At 39.6% G+C, this 15,003-nt stretch overlaps 1 protein-coding gene across 2 annotated transcripts in view; it reads right to left on the reverse strand.

The window, feature by feature from the left end:
* Window positions 1-15,003, reverse strand: part of LINGO2 (leucine rich repeat and Ig domain containing 2) — a 1,050,740-nt gene that overhangs the window by 415,084 nt on the left and 620,653 nt on the right. The gene's annotated exons all lie outside the window — the stretch shown is intronic.

Below are 15,003 nucleotides of genomic sequence, written 5' to 3' on the forward strand. Positions count from 1 at the left end.
CTTCCAAACCACAGAGATATTGAATATCGACCCATGCCTTTACTTTGTGCGACAGCTGTCCTGCGGTCCGCCTGCATTCGTGGTTGGACTGGTGAAGTGAGAGGACTGAAACGACTAAGACGGATCAAGGTCTTAGACACAGACTCATAATGAACATGTCAGCATCCGCCTTGAGTAGAAAGAGTCACTAGAAGCAGAGAACAAGCTTTGACAGAGGTTACTTAGAAGAGCACACGTGGCTGGATGCAGACATTTCTGTTAAAATATATTCTTATTATTTCACTTCCTTAACTCTCAGAGTCTCAGGTTCACACTCAATAAATCTCAGCGTATAAAAACACAACCCAATTTTCCTTTCTTTATGTTTGTCAGGTTACTTTTGTGATACTTGCTGAAACTGTTTCTCAGCTCTTGTATTTTGTCCTAGTCAGTGTCTGTTCCCTCCCTGAACAGAAGCACCGCATGCGCCGTCTTCAAGCAGTGAATGGAAACAAAATGTTGACAAAGGTTGTTCCAGTCTCTGCAGAACAATGCATATGAAAGACCAATGAGCAGGCAAAAGATTTACATTAGAAAGCAGAGTAGAAATGAGGAAGCCTATAACAAAAGTAGATGCTCTGGTGATTTTTGGTATATATATAGATTTTGGTATATTGTATACATTTTTTATCTTGAATTGAATGAAATAAAATGCAATTTTGGAAAGAAATACTGAAAAGGAATCACTTAAAAGCAGTGAATTATCACAGCTAATTCCTTTTAATAGGTTGTTGCACATGACAGAAATCACAGAAAATGGATTTCCTTCCGAAATAAAGGATCACAAACCTTTTTGAAACCTCTTCTTTCTTTTGGGACTATTTTAATACAGGTGAAAGAGCTTCTGATGAATGAGTTAACGAAAAAATTGTACTTAAACATCTGCGAGATCAAAATGGAAAATGTTTTCGACACCGCTTAGCTTCCTTAGCTGAATTTCAGAATGCGACTAATAAGTATTGAGGACAAGCGCCAAGGATTTCCCAAAATTATTTTGTTCTTAGCTTTCATGTTTCTAGTGTACTTTCAGACCCCTTCACCAACTTTCTCAAATGCTTTTCCATTTCCTGAAGTTTAAAATGAAATGCTAAAAAGAAAAAAAAATGAAGTGCTCCTTCTGTTTGGTATATAGAAAATCATGATGCTTGCCACATGGAGAGAATGTGAGCTAGAGGAGAGTCATGGCAGGAGGCATGGATTTAGGAACAAAAGTCATTAACATGTGAAGTGGTTCTGAGTTCACAGTTGTTCCAGAATATAAGGATTGCATGTCTGCTGATGGATATTGGATTATTAAAGTAGTTCTATTTTTGTCCTACCAGATAAATACTATTGGTACAAGTGAATACGTTTTTAATATAAATCCAATATATTTCTTGAGAAAAACTTGATTTACAAGGTAATCTGAACATTAGCATGATTTCCTATCTAAATGCTTGTGTGATGACAATAAGGAGAAATCTATCCTTCCTCTAATGTGCTTACAGGAAAGTCATACTCATTTAATAAGCCACCAAAATGGGTTTGTTGTTAAATGACAAACAACCAAGACAGATAATCAAAACCAATGTGCAAGGGCAGGATGCAATTAAAGTCAGGAATCAAAGAGGGAAAAACATGGGAGTAAATACCCAAGTGGAATGAGATAGAAGAATAGTTCATAAACAACGCTCATGACTAGCTTGCTTCATAGCTTGAGTTCCAAATATCCAAACAGAAAGCAGAAAGGAAAGAATATCACAACAAAAGAGCTTTAAGACAGGATCATACCATGATTAATCTATTTATGATATAAATCTTTGCTCTCATGAAAGTCTGAGAGAATAGGCCATACTACTCTCTACATTACAACCCATCAAGGTCATTCTACTGTCCGGAGGGACTGGAGCAAACTACTAGTATAAAATATCATACCTCCTTCTTGAGGCCGTCTTTACCTACTTCTGACATCACATCCCCCACCCCCGCGCCCTGCACAGTCTGCCCCTGCAGCACTAATCATGCTCTCGTTCCATATGCACACCATGGGCCCCTTCCAGGTGCTATTCCCTGCTCACGCTGACCCTCCGTCTAGAAGACCCGCTGCCCTTATTTGCCAGATGGGCACATTCATCTTTAAAAGCTCAACTCAGCGTAACAGTGCCTCCACATTCTGTATCCCACATGTGTTTCCCTCCTGTTCATTTCTATCCTCAGACTTTTTGTTTCTCAAACGATAACTAGCATTGGTTAGTGCATCTCATTCATGCAGTAACGGTCGGCAATCGTTCATTTTATGGTATGTACTGTGCTAAGTGCTTTGCAAGCATTATGCCGTCCAATCGCCACGTCAACTTTATTAAGGTAAATACCATTATTATGGCCATTGTGCAGATGCGCAAACTAACATAACTCGTTGAAGTCACATGCTGGCGAAGTGCTGTGACCAAGATTCAACACGAAGGTGATCGCAGAGGCTGGCCCCAGGCTCCTCGGCCTGTTCATTTGCTCCCACCTCTGCCCAAGGGCTGCTTCTACCCAGCGCTGCCTCGCTTACAGCCCCACCAGAATTTTCTGGGGGTCTCTGTTCTCTGCATGTTCTGTCTCAGACACAGGGTAGAGCATTTCTTCCAAAGGCACACAGACACTGATGAGGAGGAACAGGATAAATAAACATTTGGAGAGAACACCCAAAGAGAAAGCTGGGCTTCCTAGGTCCCTGCGTCAGAGGTCTGCCCCATGCGGACGCTGCTCTGTCCAGGGGACAGGCCAGCGGCTGTTTGAGTTCTGGGAGAGACAGCCCAGCGACACACACACTGCGCTCGGGGCCATTTCATCTCTTCATCCCACGCTATCGCCGTGGGGACCCATGACGTGTTTTCTGATATGCATGACACAAGCTGGACGGATAAACATATGAAATACTTGTTAATCTAAAGCTTCTAATTCAAGGAGTGCCTGTAAAAATGGAAGAACTAATTTGGATCAATGATTCTTTGGGGGGAAACTACTTTCATTATGAAGGTTCGCTGGTCACGTGTACGCGTGTGTTACGGATCATCTTGTATTCGCTCCTCATGGGCATTTATTCAAAACAACGTTTCACTCTAAATGCCATCTTCTCCTCATCACATCCTTAGTTGGGGGCCTTCCAGGATATGGAAACTAGAAGCGTTTTCTACAGTTTATGAGGGAAAGCACTTCCCTGAAATTGCTGAAGTGCTATTAAGTAGCTGTTTAAATCCTGGGACTACACGATCTCTCACAGAGCTAACTCCAGAAGCAAAATAGTCAAGTAGAGAATCAGGGAAATGCATTAAGCGAGGGAGACAAGGGAGGAACCTGGCCCTGTCCGGTGGTGAAAAGTGCTCAGGATCCCTGTGTGGGATCCTCCTGCGTAAGCGCAGACCTTTCATCTTGCACAGGACCAGTCACACATCCAACCGCATAGTAAAACACAAGAAAGGTTTTTCAAAGAGGACTGAAGTGTTTGTAATGCACAGGGTGAAGCCTCAAGATATATTAAATTCGACTAAATTACACACCACAACATAAATCCTTAATACTGTCACCAGGTCACAAAAAAAGTTTTAATGTAAATAGTAGTTCCAGGGATATAAAACTACCTTTCCCACTAAGGGAAACAAAAAGAGCAAAAAGAGCAACGCTGTATGAATTCCACACCAGTGGTTTCCTTTCCTCTTGTGGCATCACTACATTCTCTGCTCCTTGTGGAAAAAGTTGCTGAGAGGCATACATTTCGCAGAGTAACACAACTCGGCCAAAGCGTTCTCACCGAAAAGAATTAGCAGCCCAGACAGGGTACCACAGAGTGAATCTTAATGAGAATATTTTACAAGGCAAATTACAAAGGAGACTATAATTATCAATTTCTCTCAATGCTGTTCAAGTTTTTAGTATGTGGGAGAAAACTACGGGGGAAATTAAATTGGTGTAAATTTTCAATGGGCAGGATTACTGTTAAGAGACGAACAACAAACTGCTCGTTAGTATTAGTTCTCATAATGTACAAGATATCATAAAGCTCAGGAGCAAACAGATATTTTCTCACAAATAATTCCCTGAAGTTTTTTAAAATAATTATTTTATCAATAATAAAATTCTATTTCTACAACTGTATTACAAGTTTCTGAAGACTCACGATTCTACTACATTTTACATCACCCTGGGCTTAATATAGTGTGAGATACGTGTTCAGAACTCAAAAACGATTTGTCGATTAACTAGATTTCTTATTGTTTTAATTTCTTATTGTTTGTTTAATTGTTATTTGCCCCATGCTAATTTTCACCTCTGCTCACCCAAACACAAGCGTGTCTTAATCATCAGGGTAAATGCCCTGCATTTCAGTTATATTAATCAAATTACTGTTAATATATCTGTCTTTTTTCATATCTAGAAATATTATCAAGAATTCAAAAGGCTTTGAAACTAAAATCTTCCTCCCACTGATCCCCTCAGGAACTGAAGTTCCCTCTCCCATTTCCATGTGCCTGCAGGTGGTCCTGTTGCTCGCTCCCTGACCCGGTGCTGCTGGGGCCTGTCTGAGGACCACTGCCGGGCTTACCCAGCTCTTCACCGGCAAACCCTCAAGACCTCCTCCATCCTATTCCTGAACCTTCTTGGATCATCTGCTCCCCCTTGAAGGTCTGCCCCGACTACATATATCTACCTCACCTTGAACTCTACCTCCAAATTAGATGCTCCAAAAATGGAAAAGATCAAAAGCCAAAAGAAGCAAGGAAGAGTCTAAAGTAGTGCAGGCCTATCCTTAGGGGGTTTTTGGTACGGGGCAAACTGTTTTTGGTACGGGGCAAACTGTTAACTATACACAGAGCTCAACTATGAATTATGAGTCTGCATTACAGAATTTCAATGCAATAGCATGGCCTTATTTAATAATCACCCATGAAATGAAAACCTGGAACCACTGAATATATTTTTGAGTATAACACTCCCATCACTACAGAACAAAATTATTTTGCATTAATTTGCAAAAAATTAAATGACGCCTAAACTATGAGAATAATGACATAGCTATACTTTAAAAAGCAAACAAAATATAATCCACCATGATGATCTGGCTCTTTCACCTGATCCTCTGGTGATGCTCATATACAGAATGGAACACTACTCAGCCATAAGCAAAGACGAAGTACTGCCATTGGCAACAACGATGGACGGACCTTGAGAATATCGTGCTAAGTGAAATAAGTCAGATAGAAAAAGTTAAGAAGCGTATGCTTTCACTCATATGAGGGATATCAAACTGAAAGCCACAAGTGAACAAATAAGAAAAAACACACAAAAAGCTCACAGACACAGACAACAGTGTGATGGTTGTCAGAGGGAGGGGGTCGGGGGTGTAGTAAAGGGCAAAGGGGTCAAATAGATGGTGACAGAAGATTTGACTTTGGTTGGTGGGCACACGATGCAATATACAGATGATGTATCATAGAACTGTACACCTGAAACCTATATAATCTTACTAACCAACATCACCCCAGTAATTTCAATTTAAAAAATAAAAATAAACGTATCAATATTCTGTAAAAATGTGTTGGAAACACACACATTTGAGGGGAAATAAAAGGCTAGAAAGGCAAATACTCAATACAACTGTGTACTATGTATTGCACACGCAATTTTTTCTTGAATCTTCACAATAGCCCTGCAAGTTAGGCGTTTATATACTTAGTTTACAGTTTATGAATCTGAGCTCAAGGAATTCAGTTAGATTTTGAAGGCCATTATGAATGGTGGCGATTTTTACCTCATTAGGTTACTGTGAAGCCTAAATGGAAAAGTGAGTGGAATCAATATCAACAAACGCAGGTTGAGCCTCTCCTACGTGCTACAAAATTCCATCCATGTTGCCTCATTTAACATCCTAAGTGGGTGAATGGACATTCAGCGTGAGTGTCAGTGCGGAGCCAGGGTCGCATAGAGACCTTTGCTCCTCCGGGTTAGGGATAATGTCTTGTCCACAGTGGCACTCTTGGCGCTAGGCAAGTGTTTCTCGTCTGCAGAAGATTTTCAGAAAATATTGTATTTACCAAATGAATACATGATCACCTAGCACTCTTAAAGGAGGATGACCTAGAAATATTGAACAGTCTTGAAGTTTCTGTACTGTTATCATGACACCATTTCACGTGCTTTGCAATTTGAAGAGAAGATAATATGTTTGTGTATTGATGCTACCAAAGGAAGCATCTTCTGAAGTCACATAAGACAACTTATAAACATGAAGCAACGTATCCAAAAGAACCCAGCATCTGACTTGCAAAAATTCATTTTTATAAGGGGTATCTCACACTCATCTTTTTCTTAAACATAATAAATTAGACATATATTTGTTTTTCAGTGTCTATGGGATTTATTTCAATATCACAACAATTATATTCGTTGCTATTATGTCAACCGTCCCTTTCTGACATGTCCAATACATCAGATTTAAACAGACTCTGTACCTCTTTCTAATTCTCTGTAGTCTGGAAAAGCAGATAATAGAGCCAGTTGCAATCATGCTTAAAATAAGAGCAAATATATTATGTGCACAAACCCACATGAGGTGTGATATCTGTTCTCAACTCTCAGAATCCCTTTAAGATCTTAGTCATATTCTTGGTGGTTAAAGCTGAAAAACAAATGACCTATGGATAAGAGAGAGATTGGTGTGTTTGCAAAACTATTAGAAAAAGATAGCCTATGCCGACTTAAATATATTTCTCAGCACTGAACACTCAGCCTTGCAGTACGGCAAGGCTTTTTAGCCTGCACTACGGGATGCTTGCTAGAAGCGAAGGATGCTCCTGGGTTTCTACGTAAGAATAGAGCATAAAAATGGGGAACTGAGAACCCGGGTGCCCAGTAATAAGAAAAGTGTTCTTTCAATGAAAAGATACTATGTTAAATACATACAGTGCGTTTGTGACAGAAAATTTTACTTCTCCCTTTGGAAATTCATTCCCTTGGTGTACAGGTATTTGAAAAGGAGTTTTCAGACTGGTGATACTACACGGCAATATATTTCTCCCACGATATATTTCTGGGGGACAGGTGAAGTTAAGAAGAGAGAAGTGAGCAGGAACTCCACTTCATAAGGCTGACAGATTTCAAACGTCTAGAACTCCATGTCTCTTTTCCTTTTAACTTCAATTTTATGAATAATTAATTTTAGAAAGTGATGAATTAAAAACAACAACAACTCCAAAGGCTAACTGTGCCTAGATAGCATTACAACTGCAACATGACCCTAGACACTTGGGCTCAGGTACATTCTGTTCTCCTTCCCGGCCATCGTGGTATTCCCTCTCCTTTTCTCCCCTCTAAAACCAAAGGAAATCTACAGTTTGGCAAAAATATTTAATTCACTTTTACAGCAACATAAAATGACAGAAGATAGTACTGTAAACTGAAGTTGGTTCTGAAGGAGTACAAATCAAAATAATGTTCCAGATGGGCATCTGGAAACCTGTCGCACAATGTGAGACAGGAGGACACGTCCTGGTCTGCCTCACAGGAGCCCGCGTGCTCCACAGCACCCCTCTCACAGCCCCCGCGCTCACCCCCACCTCCTGCCTCCCGCCACTAACTGGGGGATTCCTGGGCGACCGCGTGCTCCAACCCCACAGGACAGCTGTCATTTTTCATTTATTCTTTCAAAGACAGTAACACATTTTCTGTCAAATAAAGTTCTTATGACGTAGGCCAGGCACACATCCTTTTATCTTGATTAAAAATGACTAAAAACGTGAAATACTGAAAAGGCATGTTGGATTCTTAGAGGAAGCAAAGTAATTGCTCTAACGAGCACTACGTGCTTGGCACCGGTGTCCTGAGTCGTGGCAGTTCCCACCAGCTGATGCGCCAGGCGGTCTGACACCAGCGCAGCTTCTGAATCTGCTGCATTGCTGTTTCATTTGGGGTGGGGCGGGGGCAGGGCATGGGGATGGCTACGAGGGTCCAACACAGACGAAGGCTCGGAAAGACACCACCAGGATCCAAGGACAGGCAGGTGGAGTGGCAGTTCCCAAATGTATTTGTTCAAGATTCGCAGGCAAGGAAAACGGTGTAAGATCTGTGACATGACAGTGACTGAGACCATTCTACTGACTTATCTCACTTAATTTTCTCAACTGTTCTGTGACTTAGATGTCAACGGTCCATTTTATAAGGGACGGAACTAAGGCTTCAAGAGACCAGCTCACTTGGTGTGAGTTTACAAAGCCAATACCCGTAGAGCCAAGGTTGGAAGCATGATCTACTTCTAAAACCTGTATTGATTGGCTTCCACAGTTACCCTTTTTTAAAAAAATATATCTTTATTGATTTCAGAGAGAGGAAGGGAGAGGGAGAGAGAGAGAAACACCAACGATGAGAGAGTCATTGATCGGCTGCCTCCTGCACACCCCCGACTGGGGATCGAGCCCGCAGCCCGGGCATGTGCCCTGATCGGGAATTGAACAGCGATCTCCTGGATCCTAGGTCGACGCTCAACTGCTGAGCCACGCCCGGCCGGGCCACAGTTATCCTTAATCTTAATACTAATCTTTACATTTATCTTTGCTAACCTTAGTCCTAACACATGGTACCTTTTTATCATAGAACCAGAGAAACTGAATGGAATTCCCAGAGAACCTAACACTATCCACAAAAAGGACAACTATAGAGTTGCCATTACTATAAAAAACATTTCAGGGTCTGCAGGGTCTTCTTACAGCATAAATAATACAGAATTATTACAGATAACGTGGGGTAAATCATGTTTTAAGGATGAATAAAATAAAACCTGTTATTTTTGTTTCATAATTGATAAAAGGGGACTGATGCTGCACTAACATTCATCATGCTCTAACCAAAAATATCTTCTACAGCCGTCCCCTCTTATCCGTGAATTAGCTTTCAGTGGTTTCTTTTACCCAGAGTCAACTATGGTCCAAAACCATCAAATAAAATATTACAGAAATAAACAATTTTTTCAACCGTGTTCCATTCTGTGTAACGTAATGAAATCTCATGTGTCTTGCCCTATTCTGCCTGGAAGGAGCATATCCATGCTGTAGACACATCCCACCAGACAGTTACTTAGTGGCCATCTGGGTTAACAGATTGACTGTCAGGGCATCGCAGTACTTGTGTTCAAGAAACCCTTCCTTTACTTAATGATGGCCTCAAAGCACGGGAGTAATGATGCTCGCAACTCGGATATGTCAGAGAGAAACCATAAAGTGTATGCATATGCAGGAAAAATATAGTATACGTAGAGTTCACTGCCACATGTGACTTCAGGCATCCCCTGGGGGTCTTGGAATGTATCCCCCATGCACAAAGGGGTACTATTAAACCCAAGTTTTCAACGGCATCTCACTTTTAACAGACATCAAGTACGCTTGGTGCATGAACTAAGACAATAAATAGGGGAAAGGGTAGAATTGGAGATTTCTGTCACCTTTCTCCTCAATCATTGTTAGAGATCTAAGCATTCACATCCATCATACATAAATGTCTTCTTTAGTCTGTGGTGTTATTTATTGGAAGCAGAAAATTTTATCATAACTCTTGCTCAGACTCATAGAATATTAGTGTTGGGAATATATTCAGGCATCCTCTGTTCTAATTAATTCCCCCTACCGCTCTATCGACCAAGAAGAACAGGCTTAATGAAGTAACGTGGATTCATAGGGTAATTTGGTTTTTGAGGAGTAGAAATAAGTAGAAATTAAGTTCAATGCATTTTCCCAAGAGACCACACACTGTACTAACCACATTCTCTACTACCACTGCCCACATTTCCCATACTAAAAATTGGAAAATTGCTCATCCTAGGATTTCTATTTCGGGGACTATTTCAGGGACACCTTAATGAGCAATCCAACCCATTTGTTTTGACGTTGAGTTTTGCAAGATAGCACATGTCTGGAAGCTGCTGGAGCAACGTGAAGGGCTGGATATTCTGGACAGAGAAGCCAGGGTGGCACCTGGGTTGGGAGACTGTATGTTCTGGCTTTTCCGGAGCAATCCCAGTTTCCACTTTAATCCCCCTGCAATTATTAATAGTGCCCTTTTCATTATTAAGGATTTCTTGGTTTAGACAACAAATGTTATGATAGCACAAATTTTAGGATAAGTAAATATTACCTCTAGTCTGTGTCAAGAGGGCCTATGACTCCTTGCCTGGATATGCGGTATTTCTTATTAAAAGAAAATGACACTGTAAAGTAGAGGTTAATTGTTGCTTCCAATTTAATGTGAAGTAACTTATCAAATTCTTTTTGTCTGATACCTAAAATATAATTGATTTGTTATAGGAGTGAGGTGACAGAAGAAAAATGACACGATCACAAAACAAAATAAACAAACAAAAGTAACCCACTGAAAGAAGGAAGAGAAAGTGAAAACACAGGAAACATTTCCCTGTCTTCCAATTTTGCCTACGAACAGTCTGGATTATAGGTATATTAGTACTTTTCGTTTCTATGGAGAAAAAGGCCAAGTTAGATGAATTAAATAAAAGGGATTTAGCCTTGGAAGTCAGGAGAGAATGGCCTGTGAAAAGTTCACCTGAGCTGCCATAAATGAAAAATCATGCCCATCTCCTTTAACTTACACAGACAAATATACGCGTGTAGTTGTGTGAAAAAACATAGTTGGTACAGCTTCAGTGAAGGGGAGGAAGCCAAGGTTAGTTTCCAGGGAGTCTTATAATTCAGTGATAAAAGCAAAACGAAGAAAATGTAGAGATATTGAAAGAAACTAGGTTAAGTGTTTGTTATAACTGAGTACACTTGACAGGAAAACAAGTCAATGGAATTTACAAATTTTAAACACCTGTATTCATCCCTTCCTGTCATAATAAAGATTTTTTTTTTTTAATTTGAAGTTATAGGAAATCAGCTCTATTTCATCTTAATTTACTTCACATTATGCCTCTATAAGGAGAGAATCCATCAGTGATATAGTATCAAGAATGTTGCTCTGAATTTTCCAGACCAGTACCTTGGTCAGGTTTTCTACAGAATTCATCAAGACCAAGAACTGCCCTAACAGGTAAGGCTGGGAAGATGCCGTCATTCTAGCCAGAAAAACGAATTTCACCTTATCAACCTAATAGTTTATGCCGTGAACTCTTATTTCATAACAATATTTAGATACTTTGTGATTAAATAAGCAAAGATATTCTATGTATCACAGCCTCCAAGCTTTAGAGTGATTGGCATACATTCTATTCCAAGTTACAATATAACTACTATCAGGAAAAAATATATAATCAGAAAGGCTCTCCATTTTCAGTTTTCTTAAAGAATAAACATGCATTAATATAAAATAAATTTAAGTTTTATGTTATAGTTGTTTGAATGAATGCAAATTCAAATCTTCTGGGGTTTTGTTTTTTTAATTTATCTTTATTGTTGAAAGTATTGCAGATGTCCAGCTTTCTCTCCACTGATTCCCTCCACCTGGCACCCGGCCCCTCCGGGCCTTCCCCATGCTAATGTCTATGTCCACAGGTCATGCATATAAATCCTTTGATTCATTTCCCCCCACCCCATTCCCCACCCCACCTTCCCTCTGAGATCCCTCAGTCTGTTCCAAGCTTCTATGTCTGTGGATCTATTTTGTTCATCAGTTTATTTTGTTCATTTGATTCCACAAATGAGTGAGATCATGTGGTACTTGTCTTTCTCTGCCTGGCTTGTTTCACTTAGCATCATACTCTCCAGGTCCATCCATGCTGTCCCAAAAGGTAAGAGATCCTTCTGAGTCTGTTGTTTTTGTTTTGTTAATCCTCACTGGAGGATGTTTTTCAGAGAGGGTGGAAGGGAGTGGGGGGAGAGAGGGAGAGAGAGAGAGAGGAGAGATGGGGGGCACATCAATGTGAGAGACACATGGATTAGTTGCCTCCCTCACACACCCTGACTGGGCCCAGGATCGAACCTGCAACCCACGTACCTGTCCTTGAATGGGAATCAAAACCACAACCCTCCGGTGCATAGGTTGACACTCTAACCACTGAGCCACGTCGGCCAGGGTGCTAATCTTCTGTTTTTAGTAAGTCCTACTGAAGAATGCTTTCATTTGCTTTACATGACTATTGTGTCCAGTGGTTTTTATTTCTGAAGCACATGTTAAACATGCAGCTCACTTCATGTAAAGCTAATTACAAATGTTTCTACTGTGACTGCCACGTTTGTGAGAGAAATCCATAAATAACATCTGTGGTATAATCTGGGGGAAAGTAAACGTGCCTCAGTGAATGGACATAATCTAAATATTATCTCTCAATTCTTTTTACTTTTTTGTTAAATACACACACTCTCTTTGAGATTCTTGGTTAAGGCCATCACTGGCTTTTTACTTTAAGGAGAAGAGCGTGGTTATACAAAATTCATTATAACTCCTACCTCAAGATTTTTAGCAAAGCATTGATTTTATTATAATGATTACGTAAATTCCAAGTGTTCTTTCTTTTATTAAATGTAACAGAAGGCATAAAAATTACCAAAACATCTATACATCACATGCATATTGCTTAACTATGGGACTGGTCCCCCATATTGATTTAAAAATCACTAAAATTATTGCTTATACAGAATTAACTCCAAGCTAACTATGGTGCTAAAACACAGACAAAATGGTGGATTTGATCTAACAACAAAAATAACTCTAACCTAGTTGACTCTTAACCTCAGCTCTTTCCCCTTCAATCATATATTAGAGTAGCAAGCAAGATAGTAGAAACCATGTTGACATGAAGGCCTTAATGATTCTTACCTTCCCTATGATGACAGTTTCATAACATCTTTATAGTTACTGGAATTATTCTATGTCAATGCTGAAATCATGCCCCAAACAAACCATAATTCCTTAAACATCATAATGTTCACTCCCCCCCTTCAAAAGTAAGGTTATAACACTTTCATATTTGAACAAAGAACTGATTAAAACTAGAATGAAATTAGGTAAATAATATTGTTACTTTATATTATTATTCATATATTATTTTTACTGAGTAGAAACTGGCTAATCTACCGGAACTTTAAAAAAAGGCTAATTCAATAGAGTACTTACTGACATCATATACTGCAAAAAAAATCATGTAGCCACTTAGTCTTTTCCTTTGAAAGGACACCATGGTATTACACTCACAAAGCATTTGAATCAAAATTTTAGAGAAATATAATCCAAAAGAGGGTAAAGGAGGGATAAATGGTGATGGGAGGAGACTAGACTTTGGGTGGTCAACACGCAATACAATATACAGATGTATTATAAAATTGTACACTTGAAACCTATATAATTATAATTATTAAGCAATCTCACTCCAATAAAATCAATATATATATATATATTTTTAAATGACTGTGGATTAGGAAGCTCTAAGCAATTATTTCCCCACTGGGGAGGTAGAGAAGTATACACTGATTAAAATAACTTTATAGGAGCTCTGGAAACTAGTGAGTGATCTACATAAACCAAGCAAATGCCCAATCAAGAAAAGGCACATTCAAAATGCTAGGAAATCTTGTGGTGTTTTACTCACACCTGCTCCATTCCCTCCCCTGTGCGGTGCTGCACAGTCAGGAAGAAGTGGCCGAATTCGTAGTTTCCCTCTCTCAGGCCAGAAAGAGCCAAGTAGAACATATTTGCCATGTTCTAACCTGTGTGTGTGCTGACAAAAGAAGTGGATTCTGTCTCAGCGAACTTAGAACTCAGACAGGGAAAGAGCAGTAGAGTGTAGCTTAGGATGGAAGACATGTAAAGCAATGGCAGGCGTGTAGGAACTGCAGGGGCACTGCAGATCCGTGGACACCTGGGGGCAAAGAATAATGAGCAAAAGAATACAATAGAACTCCTAAGGCATGGAGAAGAAGCTGCAGTGAGATTCTTTGGGGAATTAAGGCTTTAAAGCAGCCATGAGTGACACCAGCATATTGTTGGGGTAGGCGGCTCCTGGCTCTCATACCCCACATAAATAGTAAGTGAGCAACTATACATTGACTAAGATAGCTTTGTGGGAGCTCTGCAAACAAATCAAAGACCTGCAATGTTTACGGGATAGAGGAGAGGGAGGAAGTATACTTAAATGCCCAGATAAGACATATGCCCAGAAAAGGCCTAAGCTGGGCTTATTAATTCTGGTCTTCCCATGAAAGAGCCAGTCAATAAGGAGTGGGAAAAGTGGCTCCGTTTTCAAATGTCCAGTTTGCAACAAAAGATTACAAGCCACTTAAAGAAACAGAAATGTGGCCCATTAAAAGAAACAAAAATCCAGAAATGGTCCCTGAATAAATACAAGCATCCAAGTTACTAGATAAGATGTTAAAACAGTTCTTACATGTGCTGTAGGAGCTAAAGGAAAACATGAATGAGGAACCCAAAGAAGTCATAAAAATGATAGCTGAACAGAATGAAAATGAAAAAGTGATAGAAATGATAAAAAGAACCAAATAGAAATTTTGAAGCTGAAAAATACAGCAACTGAGTAGAAATATTCACTAATGCGGTTCAACAGCAGCCTCAAATAGGAAGTAAAAAGATTCAGTGAACTGGAGGACAGGTTATTTGAAAGTTTTGAGTCTGATGAAGAAAAAGAAAAGAGACTGAAGAAAAGTACAGAGCATAAGGGACTTGGGGGACACACATACATGTGCTTAGACTAATATATCCATTATGGTCATCTCAAAAGGAGAAGAGACTGAGAAGGGGAAAAAGAGATTGTATGAAGAAATAATGGTGGAAACTTTCCAAATTTGAGGAAATGACATACATCTACAAATACAAGAGGCTCACCAAACCCCAAAATGGTTTACCAAAAGAGAACCACACTGAAAGACATTATAATCAAATTTTTGAAAGACAAAAACAGAGAATCTTAAAAGCAGCAGAAGAAAAATAACATTATAGACAAGGAATTCCATTAGCCCATCATTGTAATTTCTCACCAGTAACCTTGTATGA

The sequence above is a fragment of the Miniopterus schreibersii genome (assembly GCF_964146895.1).
Source record: "Miniopterus schreibersii genome assembly, chromosome: 11".
In the NCBI taxonomy this organism is placed as follows: domain Eukaryota; kingdom Metazoa; phylum Chordata; class Mammalia; order Chiroptera; family Miniopteridae; genus Miniopterus; species Miniopterus schreibersii.